The 13,524-nt window shown below is 42.5% G+C and overlaps 1 protein-coding gene across 4 annotated transcripts in view; it reads right to left on the bottom strand.

Moving 5' to 3' along the window:
• EDC3 (enhancer of mRNA decapping 3) overlaps nt 1–10,148 on the bottom strand; it is a 66,732-nt gene extending 56,584 nt beyond the window's left edge. For 2 of the 4 annotated variants that reach the window (XM_032174934.2, XM_058427989.1), the window contains exon 1: nt 7,006–7,119. The gene's annotated coding sequence lies outside the window, so the exon portion shown is untranslated. Of the gene's footprint in view, nt 1–7,005; nt 7,120–9,997 lie in introns of those variants that run through there. The other 2 variants (XM_032174932.2, XM_058427990.1) reach the window with 2 other exon arrangements.
• Nucleotides 10,149–13,524: the final 3,376 nt, after the last annotated feature.

Genomic DNA, 13,524 nt, shown 5'->3' with positions numbered 1-13,524 from the left:
GCGGTGGCTTATGCCTGTAATCCCAGCACTTTGGAAGGCTGAGGCGGGTGGATCATAAGGGCAGGAGTTCGAGACCAGTCTGACCAACAAGAAAAACCCTGTCTCTACTAAAAATACAAAAGTTAGCCAACTGTGGTGGCGTGTGCCTGTAATCCCAGTTACTCAGGAGGCTGAAGCAGGAAAATCGCTTGAACCCGGGAGGTGGAGGATGCAGTGGGCTGAGATCGTGCCATTGCGCTCCAGCCTGGGCAACGAGAACAAGACTTGGTCTCAAACAACAACAAAAAAATTAGCCGGGCATAGTGGTGCATGCCTGTAATCCCAGCTACTTGGGAGGCTGAGGCAGGTGAGTCACTTGAAATTGGGAGGCGAAGGTTGCAGTAAGCAGAGATCACGCCATTGCACTCCAGCCCGGGCAACAAAAATGAGACTCCATCTCAAAAATTAAATAGGCCAGGCGCGGTGGCTCACGCCTGTATAATCCCAGCACTTTCGGAGGCTGAGGCAGGTGGATCACCTGAGGAGTTTGAGACCAGCCTGGCCAACATGGTGAAACCCCATCTCTACTAAAAACATAAAAATTAGCCAGGTGTGGTGGTGGGTGCCTGTAATCCCAGCTACTTAGGAGGCTGAGGTGGGAAAACCACTTGAACCCAAGAGGCAGAGGATACAGTGAGCCGAAACTGTGCCACTGCACTCCAGCCTGCTAACACGAGCAAGACTTTGTCTCAAAATAAATACATAAATGAAGGGAAAGGGGCAAAAAAGTATATAAAGCACTCCTCCAGGCCAGCCGCAGTGGCTCACGCCTATAATCCCAGCACTTTGGGAGGCCGAGGTGGACGGCATGGTGGCGCACACCTATAATCCCAGCTACTCAGGAGGCTGAGACAGGATAACTGCTTGAACCCAAGAGGTGGAGGTTGCAGTGAGCCCACACCGCACCACTGCACTGCAGCCTGGGCAACAGAGCAAGACTCCGTCTAGAAAAAAATAAAAAATAAAAAAAAAATAAAGCACTCCTGGCTGGGTGCAGTGTCTAACAGTTGTGATTCCAGGAGTTTGGGAAGCCAAGGCAGGAGGATCACTTGAGTCCAGAAGTTCAAGACCAGGCTGGGCAACACAGTGAGACCCTGTCTCAAAAAAAAAAAAAAAAAAGAGTATGCCCCATCAGAAACACCAAGTCTGAAAGAGTCCAGCTCTAAGGATTAATCAAACTCTAGATAGTTCTCTAGTGATCTAACTGAGCCAGTGTCATAAAACTATGCAGACAGAACCGAAGATTAAAAGAACAATGAATTAGCAGGCTCATAAAAGGCTTTGTTACATTTTATTATAGAATGAAACGGAGCCTTGCTCTGTCACCCAGGATAGAGTGCAGTGGCGCAACCTTGGCTCACTGCAACTTCTGCCTCCCAGGTTCAAGCGATTCTCCTGCCTCAGCCTCCTGAGTAGCTGGGACTACAGGCACCCGCCATCACACCCAGCTAATTTTTGTATTTTTAGTAGAGATGGGGTTTCGCCATGTTGGCCAGACTGGTCTCGAACTCCTGACCTCTGGTGATACGATGGTAAAAAAGCACAAAATACACACATTTAAGGCTTCTTTTCCCTTCCTGATCAACCTTTGCCTAATGTCACAAAAGCATGAGTTTCCTTTCCTATCATTTATAATCCATCATAATTCTACTCAGATGCTTAGATGCAGAATAAAAAGCACAAGAAATTAACCAGGTATGAAAAGGCTTTTACTGTTTTATTTAACATATATCTTTAAGACACTGATGTTGTACATTCAAGTTTATATTACGGTAATAGTAACTGAATAGAATTTTTAATACTTTGAAAATGTGGATACTCGTTCATAAGTGTTCTTCTATGTAGTTAATATTAATAGAAACTTTTAAAAATGTAACCACTGAATGTGTAACAAACTTCCCTTTCCTCAGAAACTTCCCTTGGTAAAATACATTAATGTATTATTCAAAACTCCTCAAACAGGTTTATTCTATAAAGAAAATTGTTATTTACAGAAAACAGTAAATCTAAAACAAGTACAGTGCCCATCAACTGGGTTCCTAATCGGACTAGGGAAGGTTATAGAGCTAACACTTCCATGTCAAAAGATGTACAGGAGATACAGGAGCTACAAGGAACCAATCTTGTCTTTTATTTTCTACTTTTCTATCAAGGTATAACATATACAGTAAGTCAGTCTACATATTTTAAGTGTACACCTCCATGAAATTTTACATATCAATTCACCCATGTGACCACCACTCAAAACAAGACAGACTATTTCCAACACCTCAAAAGGCTCCATTGTGTCCTCCTACAGGTAGTTATTATTCTGACGTCTATCATGAAGGATTATTTGAGCCTGATTTTGAGCTTCACATAAACAGAATCATAAAGGTTCTCTTTCAGAGTGTTTGTCTTCTTTTGCTCAAAAGTACATCTGTGAGGCCAGGCATGGTGGCTCATGCCTGTAATCCCAGCACTTTGGGAGGCGAGGGCGGGTGGATCACCTGAGGTCAAGAGTTCAAGACCAACCTATCCAACATGGCAAAACCCTGTCTCTACTAAAAATACAAAAAATTAGCTGGGTGTGGTGGCACATGCCTGTAATCCCAGCTACTCAGGAGGCTGAGGCACAAGAATCGCTTGAACTGGGGAGGCGGAGGTTGCAGTGAGCCAAGATCCTGCTACTGCACTCCAGTATGGGTGACAGAGCGAGATGTTGTCTCAAAAAAAAAAAAAAAAAAAAAAGTACATTTGTGAGATTCATCCCCACTGTGGCATGTATCAGAAGTTTATTCTTTCTCATAGCTGTGCTGTTTTCTGTAAGTATGCCTCAATGTATTTATCCATTCTACTGCTGACACATAGTTGGGTTATTTCTAGTTCTGACTTACTACAAATAACATTCTTATACTGTATATTTCTGCGATGGACAAATGCATCCATTTCTACTGGGCATATAACACAGGAAGTCATGTTATATTTATGACTTTATTAGGAATCGCCAGTTTTCCAAAGTGGTTGTACCATTTTGTATTACCATCTACATTTATACAACCCACCATACGTGAGTTCTTTCTGCTCCTCATCTTGCCAAAACTTGGTACTATTGTTCTCTTCAACTTACTCATTCTGGTGGGGTGCAATAGTTTTGATATTTTCTTAAACATACTTCTTATTTACTCTTGCTTCATTGATACTGTTTTTCTCCCAATAAATTATTTCTAAAATTGTAATGACTATTGAATTCAGAAATGTTGTGAATTACTATTCAGTCAAGAACTTGCTACCAAAGTTCATTTAGTCTTATTTGTCTTCCTTCTGCCTCCATTTCTTTTTCTTTTCCTTTTTTTTTTTTTTTTTTTTTTTTTTTGAGACGGAGTCTTGCTCTTTTGCCCAGGCTAGACTGCAGTGGCACTATCTCGGCTCACTGCAAGCTCCACCTCCTGGGTTCACACTATTCTCCTTCTCAGCCTCCCGAGTAGCTGGGACTACAGGCACCCACCACTGCGCCTGGCTAATTTTTTGTATTTTTAGTAGAGACGGGGTTTCACCGTGTTAGCCAGGATGGTCTCGATCTCCTGACCTCATGATCCGCCCACCTTGGCCTCCCAAAGCGCTGGGATTACAGGGGTGAGCCACCGTGCCCAGCCCTGCCTCCATTTCTTAAACACCTCCAGGTAAGAACACTTTAATTCATTTACCACTTTGTTCTTATACAAATAAACAAGTTGCCAATTACAAATCTAGCTATTTTGGAATATCCTTCATCTCATTAATACATTACTACTTCTTGTGTAAGTTTGCTGACAGGATTTGATGTACAATAAAAAAAAAAATACATCTTCCTTGTAAAGCCTATTCATGACAATAAATCCTTCAAACAATTCCACTTCTAAAAAAAAACTAATTTTTCTGTGTAGTATTCAACAATGTTAAATACTTAAAAAAAAATGCAATGTTTGTGCAGCTAGCTAACCAACACTTATTTTGCCAACTTGTTATTAAAATCTATCCTAACAATCTGTGTAGCTAGGTAGGGAGCCACAGATGTCACATAACCAAGATTTTCCAGATTACTTTTAATTATGGGACTATTTCACTCAAATGCTGAACTATGAGGATTTCCAGACTACTGAATGCCAGATAAGTAATGGGACTTTATCATTATTCTGATGAGCCTTTGGATAACAAAGTCAGGTAGTGCTAAACACTCTTCCAGCTATTATATTACTAAGGCAGCTGCCCAAATGATCCATAAATTACAAATAAACAAGTTGCCAATTACAAATCCAGCTACCTCCATCTCTGTGCCACATCAGACAACTCACAGCATTCAGATCCAATGAACAACCCTTGGCCTGCTAACAACAATTATAATTAACAGCTGTGGATAAGTGAGTAGTTAGTTACAGATTTCTGAAAAACTAGGGATTGTTCCACACAACAACAAAGGTGTTTGTTGAATCAAAATCTTGGGAATGGCAGAGATCTTAAAAGAAAATATGCAACCCAGCATGATGGCTCAGGCCCTACATCCCAGCACTTTGGGAGGCTGAGGCAGGAGGATCACTTGAGGCCAGGAGTTTCAGAGCAGCCTGGACAACATAGCAAGACTGTTTCCACCCCCCGCCCCAACCCCGCCTCAGAAAAAGAAATCTAGCACAATCCCATATCTAAATCCAGTACTAAACCCATATCTTCCATAAAAGGCAGCACAGTGAAAAGAGAATAAAATTCTGAAATGATGCTGGGTGTGGTGGCTCATGCCTCAGGTGGCTAGTGTTTGCAATCCTAGCACTGTGGGAGGCCAAGGAGGGCTGACCGCCACTTAAGCCTAGGAGTTCAAAGCCAGCCTGGGCAACATGGCAAAACTCTGTCTCTAGAAAAAATACAAAAAAATTAGTCAGAAGTGGTGGGAGGCTGAGGTTGCAGTGAGCCAAGATTGCACCACTGCACTCCAGTCTGGGTGGCAGAGCAAGACCCTGTCTCAAAAAAAAAAAAAAAAAAAAAAAAAAAATGAAATCAGACATCACAGCCCCTGGTTCACTTCTGTACTTCCTTACTAACCAGCACTATGACCCGGGCAAATTACTCAATCTGGGTCTCAACTGCCTCATCTGTAGGGAATTATGCCAATTATACCCCTATATCAAAGAACCACTATATGAATTATTTTAAGATACTATATGGATTATTTTAAGACTAAATGAGATAATCCATATAGTGTCTACAACATAAAAAATTTTAGTTCAAATGTCTCCTTTTGCCAGAAAGAATACCGGTCACATAGGGAACTTAAGTTATGGCCCTGTGAGGGCCACCTCACTTCTCACCCAAACAAAATTACAAAAATACATAAATTCCCTCTACAACATCTTGGAAATCAAGTCCTGGTCTTTAAACTGGAATACACACGTCCCTAGTGGGTACACAAAGATATGTAAGCAAGGGAATCAACTTCCACGATACTCTCATAAACCTGATTTGTGTGGATAACTGGATGATCAATTTTAAATTTTCAGGCATAAAATTTATTACTTTAGGATGGGTAGGAAAACTACAGCCCTAAACCAGATCTGGTCTGCTACCAATAAAGTTTTATTGGAACACAACTACACACAAATACTTGCATATTATCTATGGCTGTTTTCTGGTTTTTTGGGGGTTTTTTTGAGACACAGTCTTACTCTGTCGCCCAGGCTGGAGTGCAGTGGAGCAATCTCAGCTCACTGCAACCTCCACCTCCTGGGTTCAAGCGATTCTCCTGCCTCAGCCTCCCAAGTAGCTGGGACTACAGGTGCCTGCCCCCACTCCCAGCTAACTTTTGTATTTTTAGTAGAGACCGGGTCCTGCCTCAGCCTCCCGAATAGCTGGGACTACAGGCACCCACCACCGCACCCAGCTAAATTTTTTTTTTTTTTTTTTTTTTTGAGATGTTGTCTCACTCTGTCGCCCAGGTTGGAGTGCAGTGGCGCAATCTCGGCTCACTGCAAGCTCCACCTCCCGGGTTCACGCCATTCTCCTGCCTCAGCCTACCGAGTGGTTGGGGCTACAGGCGCCTGCCACCACGCCCAGCTAAATTTTTTTGTATTTTTTAGTAGAGGCGGGGTTTCACTGTGTTAGCCAGGATGGTCTCCATCTCCTGACCTCGTGATCCGCCTGCCTCAGCCTCCCGAAGTGCTGGGATTACAGGTGTGAGCCACCACGCCCGGCCACATATTGTCTATGGCTGTTTTCTCACTACAGTGAGAGTTGACCAGTAATCACAGATACCATGCGGCCCATAAAGCCTTTCATTCGGCCTTTCGCAGAAAGTTGACTTTTGCTTTAGGATAAAATTCTGTGGGAAAAGTGGAATGGATACAAGTTCAAAAAGAAAAAGGAAAAATATGTAATGGACAAACTCCCAAAATGATAAAAATGACCAAAACTAACTCAACTAACTATATTGAGAAATTGAATTAGTAAAATCTTCCCAGAGAGAAAAATCCAGGCCCATAGGACTTCACTGGTAAATTCTATGAAACACGTAAGAAATAATACCAATCCTACACAAACTATTCCAGAAAACAGAGGAGGAAGGAACACTTCCCAATTCATTTTATGAGGTCGTAATTACTCTGCTACTAAGGCCAAAGATGACATAAAAAAAAGGAAACCTCAGACCAATATCCATCCTGAACATAGTCACAAAAATTAACAAAATGTTAGCAAATTGAATCCATCTATATGTAAAAAGTAGTAGATACATGACTAAGCGGGGTTCATTTCACAAATGCAAGATGGGCTTAACATCTGAAAATCAAGTAATGTAATAAGCTATGTTATATATTTCTTACAGTCTTTGTTTCAAAGGTTTAGTTGTATGTTTTTGAAACATCAAATTGATATTGTATTTAAGTAATTTTATATTTATTTTTAAGAAGTCAATATTTACTTGTCAGAAATTACATCCTAAACTATTTAAAATTAAATACTTACACTATTTAAATCTACGATGAAAAGTTTCAGGTGCCAACTTAAAAGTATATAAGATCTAACAGATTCCACAGTCTTTTAGATATTCTCAAGAAGAAATGTTTTAAGACCAGTGACCCAGCCTATACCTGAAAGCCTGAAATGACAAGGAGAAAAATAATCATTCATGCCAAAGCAACACCACCATATCTTCAGACTTTTGACTTCTGCCCATAAATTTACTCTTAGCACATCTAGATCTAAACCTAATATTCCAGGTACAAGCAGTGATGCAACCCTTCTCATTCTAGATTTTGCATTTTCCTAATACAATATACTAATGCAGGTCACATCAGTTCTTCTCACAGCCTTCCTAACCACACCACTGACTGGTGATTAAAACATCAAATCTTTTTATTATAGAACTCCTGTAAGGTCACATCTCCACCCTCCCCCAATAGGTAGAGTTGATTTTTTTTTGGACCCAAGCGCAATTTCTCACATTTATACATGCTTCTTTCATTTCATTAAACAGCACTGAGCAAATATATTGAGATCTTTTCCCATTCTGGCAATCACCAACCAAATGACTCTTTACTTCATAAAGGCACCAAATCCAATAAGCAAACCTTCTAGGTAAGGTCTCAAACACATGAAGTGTATAAAGAAAGTGATGAAACCCCAGTTCAGATCACCAGAATTCCAGCTGTAAGTAGTGTCCACAAATCAAACCTCTCCATACATAGATTTTCAAACTCATGACTCCATCTAACTACCACAATCTGGCAAATTCCTCCATCTCGCCCACTCGGTTATCATAAGACTTAGTAAGACCAGGCACGGTGGCTCACACCTGTAATCACAGCACTTTGGGAGGCTGAGGTGAGTGGATCACCTGAGATCAGGAGTTCAAGACCAGCCTGGCCAACATGGTGAAACCCCATCTCTACTGAAAATACAAAAATTAGCCATGCGTGGTGGTGCATGCCTGTAATCCCAGGTACTTGGAAGGCTGAGGCAGGAGAATCGCTTGAACCAGGAGGCAGAGGTTACAGTGAGCAGAGATTGCACCACTGCACTCCGTCCAACCTGGGCAATGGAGTGAGACTCCATCTCAAAAAAAAAAAAAAAAAAAAAAAAAAAACTTCATAAATGCCTTGCTAAAATTCTGACACACTATCATTATGGTCACTACACTCCTTTGAGACACAATTTGGATGTCCTGTCCTGTTGTTCTGGCTGAATTTAGGAGAACTCTAGTAAGCCCTTCTCTGGATAAGAAAAGAAAAATTATACATCTTCCATTTTGTATTAATTACAGAATCTCACAAATGGCAAGGATTTTAAACATTTTCTAATGTTGTTTTTCTTAGAGACAGAGTCTTGCTATGTTGCCGAGGCTGGCCTTAAGCAATCCTCCCACCACTGCACTTGGCCCTAGTCTAATATTTTTCTTTTCTTTTTGAGACGGAGTTTAGCTCTTGTTGCCCAGGCTGGAGTGCAGTAGCACTACCTTGGCTCACTGCAACCTCTCCCTCCCGGGTTCAGGCGTTTCTCCTGCCTCAGCCCCCCAAATAGCTGGAATTACAGGCACCCACCACCACACCCGGCTAAGTTTTGTATTTTTAGTACAGACAGGGTTTCACCACGTTGGCCAGACTGGTCTCCAACTCCTGACCTCAGGTGATCCACCCGCCTCAGCGTCCCAAAGTGCTGGGATTACTCGCGTGAGCCACAGTGCCCAGCCTTAGTATTTTTCAAACTATATGTCATGACCTATTAGGGGTCAGACTCAATTTAGTGAGTTGCAACCAATTTTTTTTTAGAGTGCATCTTCTGTAGAAAGAGTAAGTAAACTTTTCATTGGGGTGTGTGTGTGTGTGCAGGGGCACAATAAGTCATGATGTAAAATATATCTAACTGTGGGTCACAGGTCAAAAATTTTGAGACACTTTTCTAGCCCCACAGCCCTATGCCAAGGAGGCTCTACCAAGAAATTGGTAATAAACAAAAAGTCATGTTTTTACAACCATTTTTACATCATACACAGAAACTAGCTAAGAGGATTTGGTGCTCAGTACACGTAATGTGCCATTCATTAAAAAAAAAAAAAAAAAGATTAGGATCCATCTGGGTGTCCAGCTGAAATTCTAAACTGCTTGGAGATAGCCATTTCTGTTTTGGTGGGGTGAAGACCTGTATTTGAGACAGCAGATTGAAATCGGTTTGGTCTGTGGCGAAGGAAGAGAAGAAAAACCATTCTGGGTCGCGAGTTCCTCATCTGTAACCACAGGAGAAGACTGTTGGCTTGGTCAGTTGATTTTCAACTAATCTCCCAATTGAAGAGTTAGGCGAAGCAATTGCTATTGGGAGATTAATTGAAAATCAACTGACCAAGCCAACAAGGGCTATGCCTCCCACAAACCAAAACACTTTAAACACTCAACAAGTCAAGTATGGAAAAATACAAGCAATATCACACAAAGAGTACTGAAAAGAACCACAGACTTGCATCAAAGGCAGAAACGAATCTAGGGATAACTTCCTGAGATTCGGAAGATGTGACCTGGTAGGTATAAATTTCTCAGGCATCCTCTTTTTCTACCCTCCAGTTCACCTCTGTCCTCAAGCTATCAGTCATGGATGTGGCACTGGCGTTCTTCTCTGCCACCGTATCTCATTATGCAAAGGGAAACTGAGGCACGAAGAACAGAGTGAGTGCGCCAAGGAACTGCAGCAGCCAACAAGGCTGGACTAAGGGCCCAAGCAGCTAATGCCTCACTCCTCACACAATCCCCATACTATTTAGAATCCTGCAGTCCTCAGCCTTCCACCTCAAACCAAACTCCTGGGGCCGCTCGTAGTATCTGGTCCCCTGCGCGCCCGATGAAGCCCCCAGCTCTTGCCTGCCTGCCTCTATAAAGGTCTACGAGGCCTGGAACTCTGAAGCCTAAAGCAACCCCGGCAGCCCCCTCCCACGAGCGTCCACAAACCAGTAGCCTCCCTTCGCTCCCACCTCCTCGCCGACGGGCCTGGAGCTCCTCCGCACACCACACCAAGCCGACCACGCAACCCCAGAGGACCCACGGAAAAATTCTCTCCACGCCCACCCCCACAGCTTCGGCCTTCACCACCGCCGCCGCCGCCGCCGCCGGAAGCGCCCCCACGTCTCCACGCCACCACCGTGAGGTCACTTCCGGCGCGGCACCTTGGAATGCAGGGTAGGCAATTGAGGGGCGTGGCACCCGGGAAATTTAAGAGGTTGGAAGAACGTCCCTTCGGCCTTATAGAATTGCGCTTGGGTAGCCATTTTGCGTTCCACGCTTACTTATGTCCTATGGCGTCTTGGCTGGAATCGGGGCTCTACCCACGACTTCCCAGCCTCGATGTCCGGGCCCCCCTCTTGCAGGCTCGATGAAAAGCACCCGCTTCCCCTCCTGTTCCCCCAGTGCCAATCGCAGAGCTGGAGCGGAGGACTTTCAGGGAGGCCTGGTGACGTGACACCTCCTCCGTGCTAAACCGCAGCTGTGGGACTCAATAAGTGGGACAACCCCCTGATGGATTAAAGAAAACAAGATATTCCTGCCGTGGTAGATCTTCAAAGCGTATCAGCTTCAGCCCATTTGGGGGTTAGAATCAGCCAGTCCGTGCTTGACTGCTCTCCCTTCCCCCATACTCAGTACACAGGAAAGTGCCGCTCTTCTGCCCTTGGCATTTTAGAGTCTTGATTTGTGGGGAGAGGGGAAAGCATGCGTTTAGGGCCAAGACAGTGTAATGAGGAATATTGCACAGCCTTGAAGCCTGACACCTGGTTTGGGAACCACTACTTGGGCGAATAGCATAGAGTAGGGTAGCAGTTCCAAACCTAGCTCTACAAAATCAGTTGAAGAACTTTGTAAAATTTACACTTTCTAGAGGACTACTTCACCTCTCCCCCTCCATCACCAGAGATTCCCTAGGTCAGAAGGGGTCCTTGTCTTTTAAAATTACTGTTAATGAACACTTCTAGAGCAGTTTTTGGTTCAGGGCAAAATTGAACAGAAAGTACAGAGTTCCCATATATCCCCTGTACACACAGGCACATACACAACTTGTCCCCTTATGGACATCTTGTGCTACAGTGGTACATTTGGTAACAATTGATGACCCAACTTTGACACATCATTATCACCCAGAGTCCATGGTTTACATTAGAGTTTACTCTTGGTGTTGCACATTCTGTGGGTTTTGACAAATATATAATGACATGTATCCACCATTATGGTATCATACACGATAGTTTCACTACCCTGAAAATCCTCTGTCCTCTGCCTATTCATCATTCTCAGTCTCCTAACCACTGGCAACCACTGCTCCTTTTACTGTCTCCATAGTTTTGCCTTTTCCAGAATCCCATATAGTTGGAATCATACTGTATGCAGCCTTTTCACATCGGTTTCTTTCACTTATGCTCTTAAAGTTCTTCCATGTCTTTTCACGGCTTGATAGCTCATTTCTTTTTTGTGCTGAATAATAATATTCCATCATCTGGATGTGCTGCGGTTTATCCATTCACCTACTGAAAGACATCTTGGTGGCTTCTAAGTTTGGGTAATTATGAATAAAGCCGCTGTACATCATGTGCAGATTTTTGTGTAGACATGAGTTTTCAATTCATCTGGGTAAATACCAAGGAGTGCAACTGCTGGATTGGATAGTATATTTAGTTTTGGGAGAAACTACCAAACTGTCTTTCAAAGTGGCTGCATCATTTTGCATTCCCATAGCAGTGAATGATGGTTTCTGTTGCTCCACATCCTTGTCAGCATTTTATGGTGTCAGTATTTTGGATTTTTGCCATTCAAGTAAGTGTGTAGTAGTATCTTATTGTTTTAATATGCAATTCCCTAGTGACATATGATATTGAACATCTTTTCATATACTTACTTGCCATGTATATATCTTCTTTGATGAAGTGTTTGTTCAGGTATTTTGCCCATTTTTACATTGTGTTATTTTCTTGTTGCAATTTAAGAGTTCTGGGTATATTGTAGATAACAGTCCTTTATCAGATATGGCTTTTGTAATATTTTCTCCTAGTCTGTGGCTTGTCTTCTCATTCTTCTTTTGAAGAGCAGAAGTTTTAAATTTTAATGAAGTCCAGCTTATCAATTATATTTTTCACAGATTATGCTATTGGTATTGCCCTAAAGTCATTGCCATTCCCAAGATCAGTTAGGTTTTCTCCTATGTTGTCTTCCAGGAGTTTTATGGTGTTCCATTTTACATTTAGGTCTACAGTCCATTCTGAGTTAATTTTTATGAAGGGTGCAAGGTCTTCATCTAGATAATTTTTTTTTTTTGAGACGAAGTCTCACTCTGTCGCCCAGGATGGAGTGCAGTGGCACAATCTCAGCTCACTGCAATGTCTGCCTCCTGGATTCAAGTGATTCTCCTGTCTCAGCCTCCCAAGTAGCTGGGATTACAGGCACCCGCCACCATGCCTGGCTAATTTTTGTATTTTTAGTAGAGACGAGGGTTCACCATGTTGGCCAGGCTGGTCTCGAACTCCTGACCTCAATTGATCTGCCCACCTCAGCCTCTCAAAGTGCTGAGATTACAGGCGTGAGCCACTGCACCCGGCCTGATACATTTTTTATGTGTGAAAATTCCGTTGTTCCAGCATAATTTGTTGAAAAACCTATCTTTGCTCCATTATATTGCTTTAACTCCTCTGTCAAAGATCAGTTGATTATATTTATGTGGGTCTACTTCTGGATTATTTGTTCTTTCACCAATACCACATTGTCATTATTACTGTAGTTTATAGTAAGTCTTGAAGTTGAGTAGTATCAGTCCTCCAACTTTGTTCTCCTTTAATAGTGAGCTGGCTCTTCTAGGTCTTTTGTCTCTCCATATCAATTTTACAGTTTGTCGACATCCTCAAAAATAATATGCTGATACTTGGATTGGGTTTGCATTGAATCTATAGATCAGGTTTGGAAGAACAAACATTTTGACTGTATTTTCTTTCTATCTGTGAACATGAAATATTTCTCAATTTATGTAATTATTTGATATCTTTGATCAGAGTTTTGTAGTTTTACTCATATAGCTCCTGTGTATGTTTTGCTGTATAGATTTATACCCTGATAACTTTTTTTTTTTTTGAGAAAGAGTTTCACTCTTGTTGCCCAGGCTGGAGTGCAGTGGCATGATCTCGGCTCACCACAACCTCTGCCTCCTGGGTTCAAGCGATTCTCCTGCCTCAGCCTCCCGAGTACCTGGGATTACAGGCATGCACCACCACGCCCAGCTAATTTTGTATTTTAGTAGAGATGGAGCTTCTCCATGTTGGTCAGGCTGGTCTTGAACTCCCGATCTCAGGTGACGTGCCCGCCTCAGCCTCCCAAAGTGCTGGGATTACAAGCGTGAGCCACCGTGCCCAGCCAACCTTTTGTTTCTCTAAATCTGCTCTTTCTGAAGTTAGTATACCTACTCCTGCTTTCTTTTGATTAGTGTTATCAATGATATATCCTTCTCCATCACTTTACTTTTAATCTA

Source organism: Hylobates moloch, unplaced genomic scaffold, assembly GCF_009828535.3.
Source record: "Hylobates moloch isolate HMO894 unplaced genomic scaffold, HMol_V3 SCAFFOLD_14, whole genome shotgun sequence".
Classification (NCBI taxonomy): domain Eukaryota; kingdom Metazoa; phylum Chordata; class Mammalia; order Primates; family Hylobatidae; genus Hylobates; species Hylobates moloch.
The sequence above is the reverse complement of the archived record's forward strand: the minus strand, read 5'-3'. Positions and strand labels throughout refer to the sequence as shown.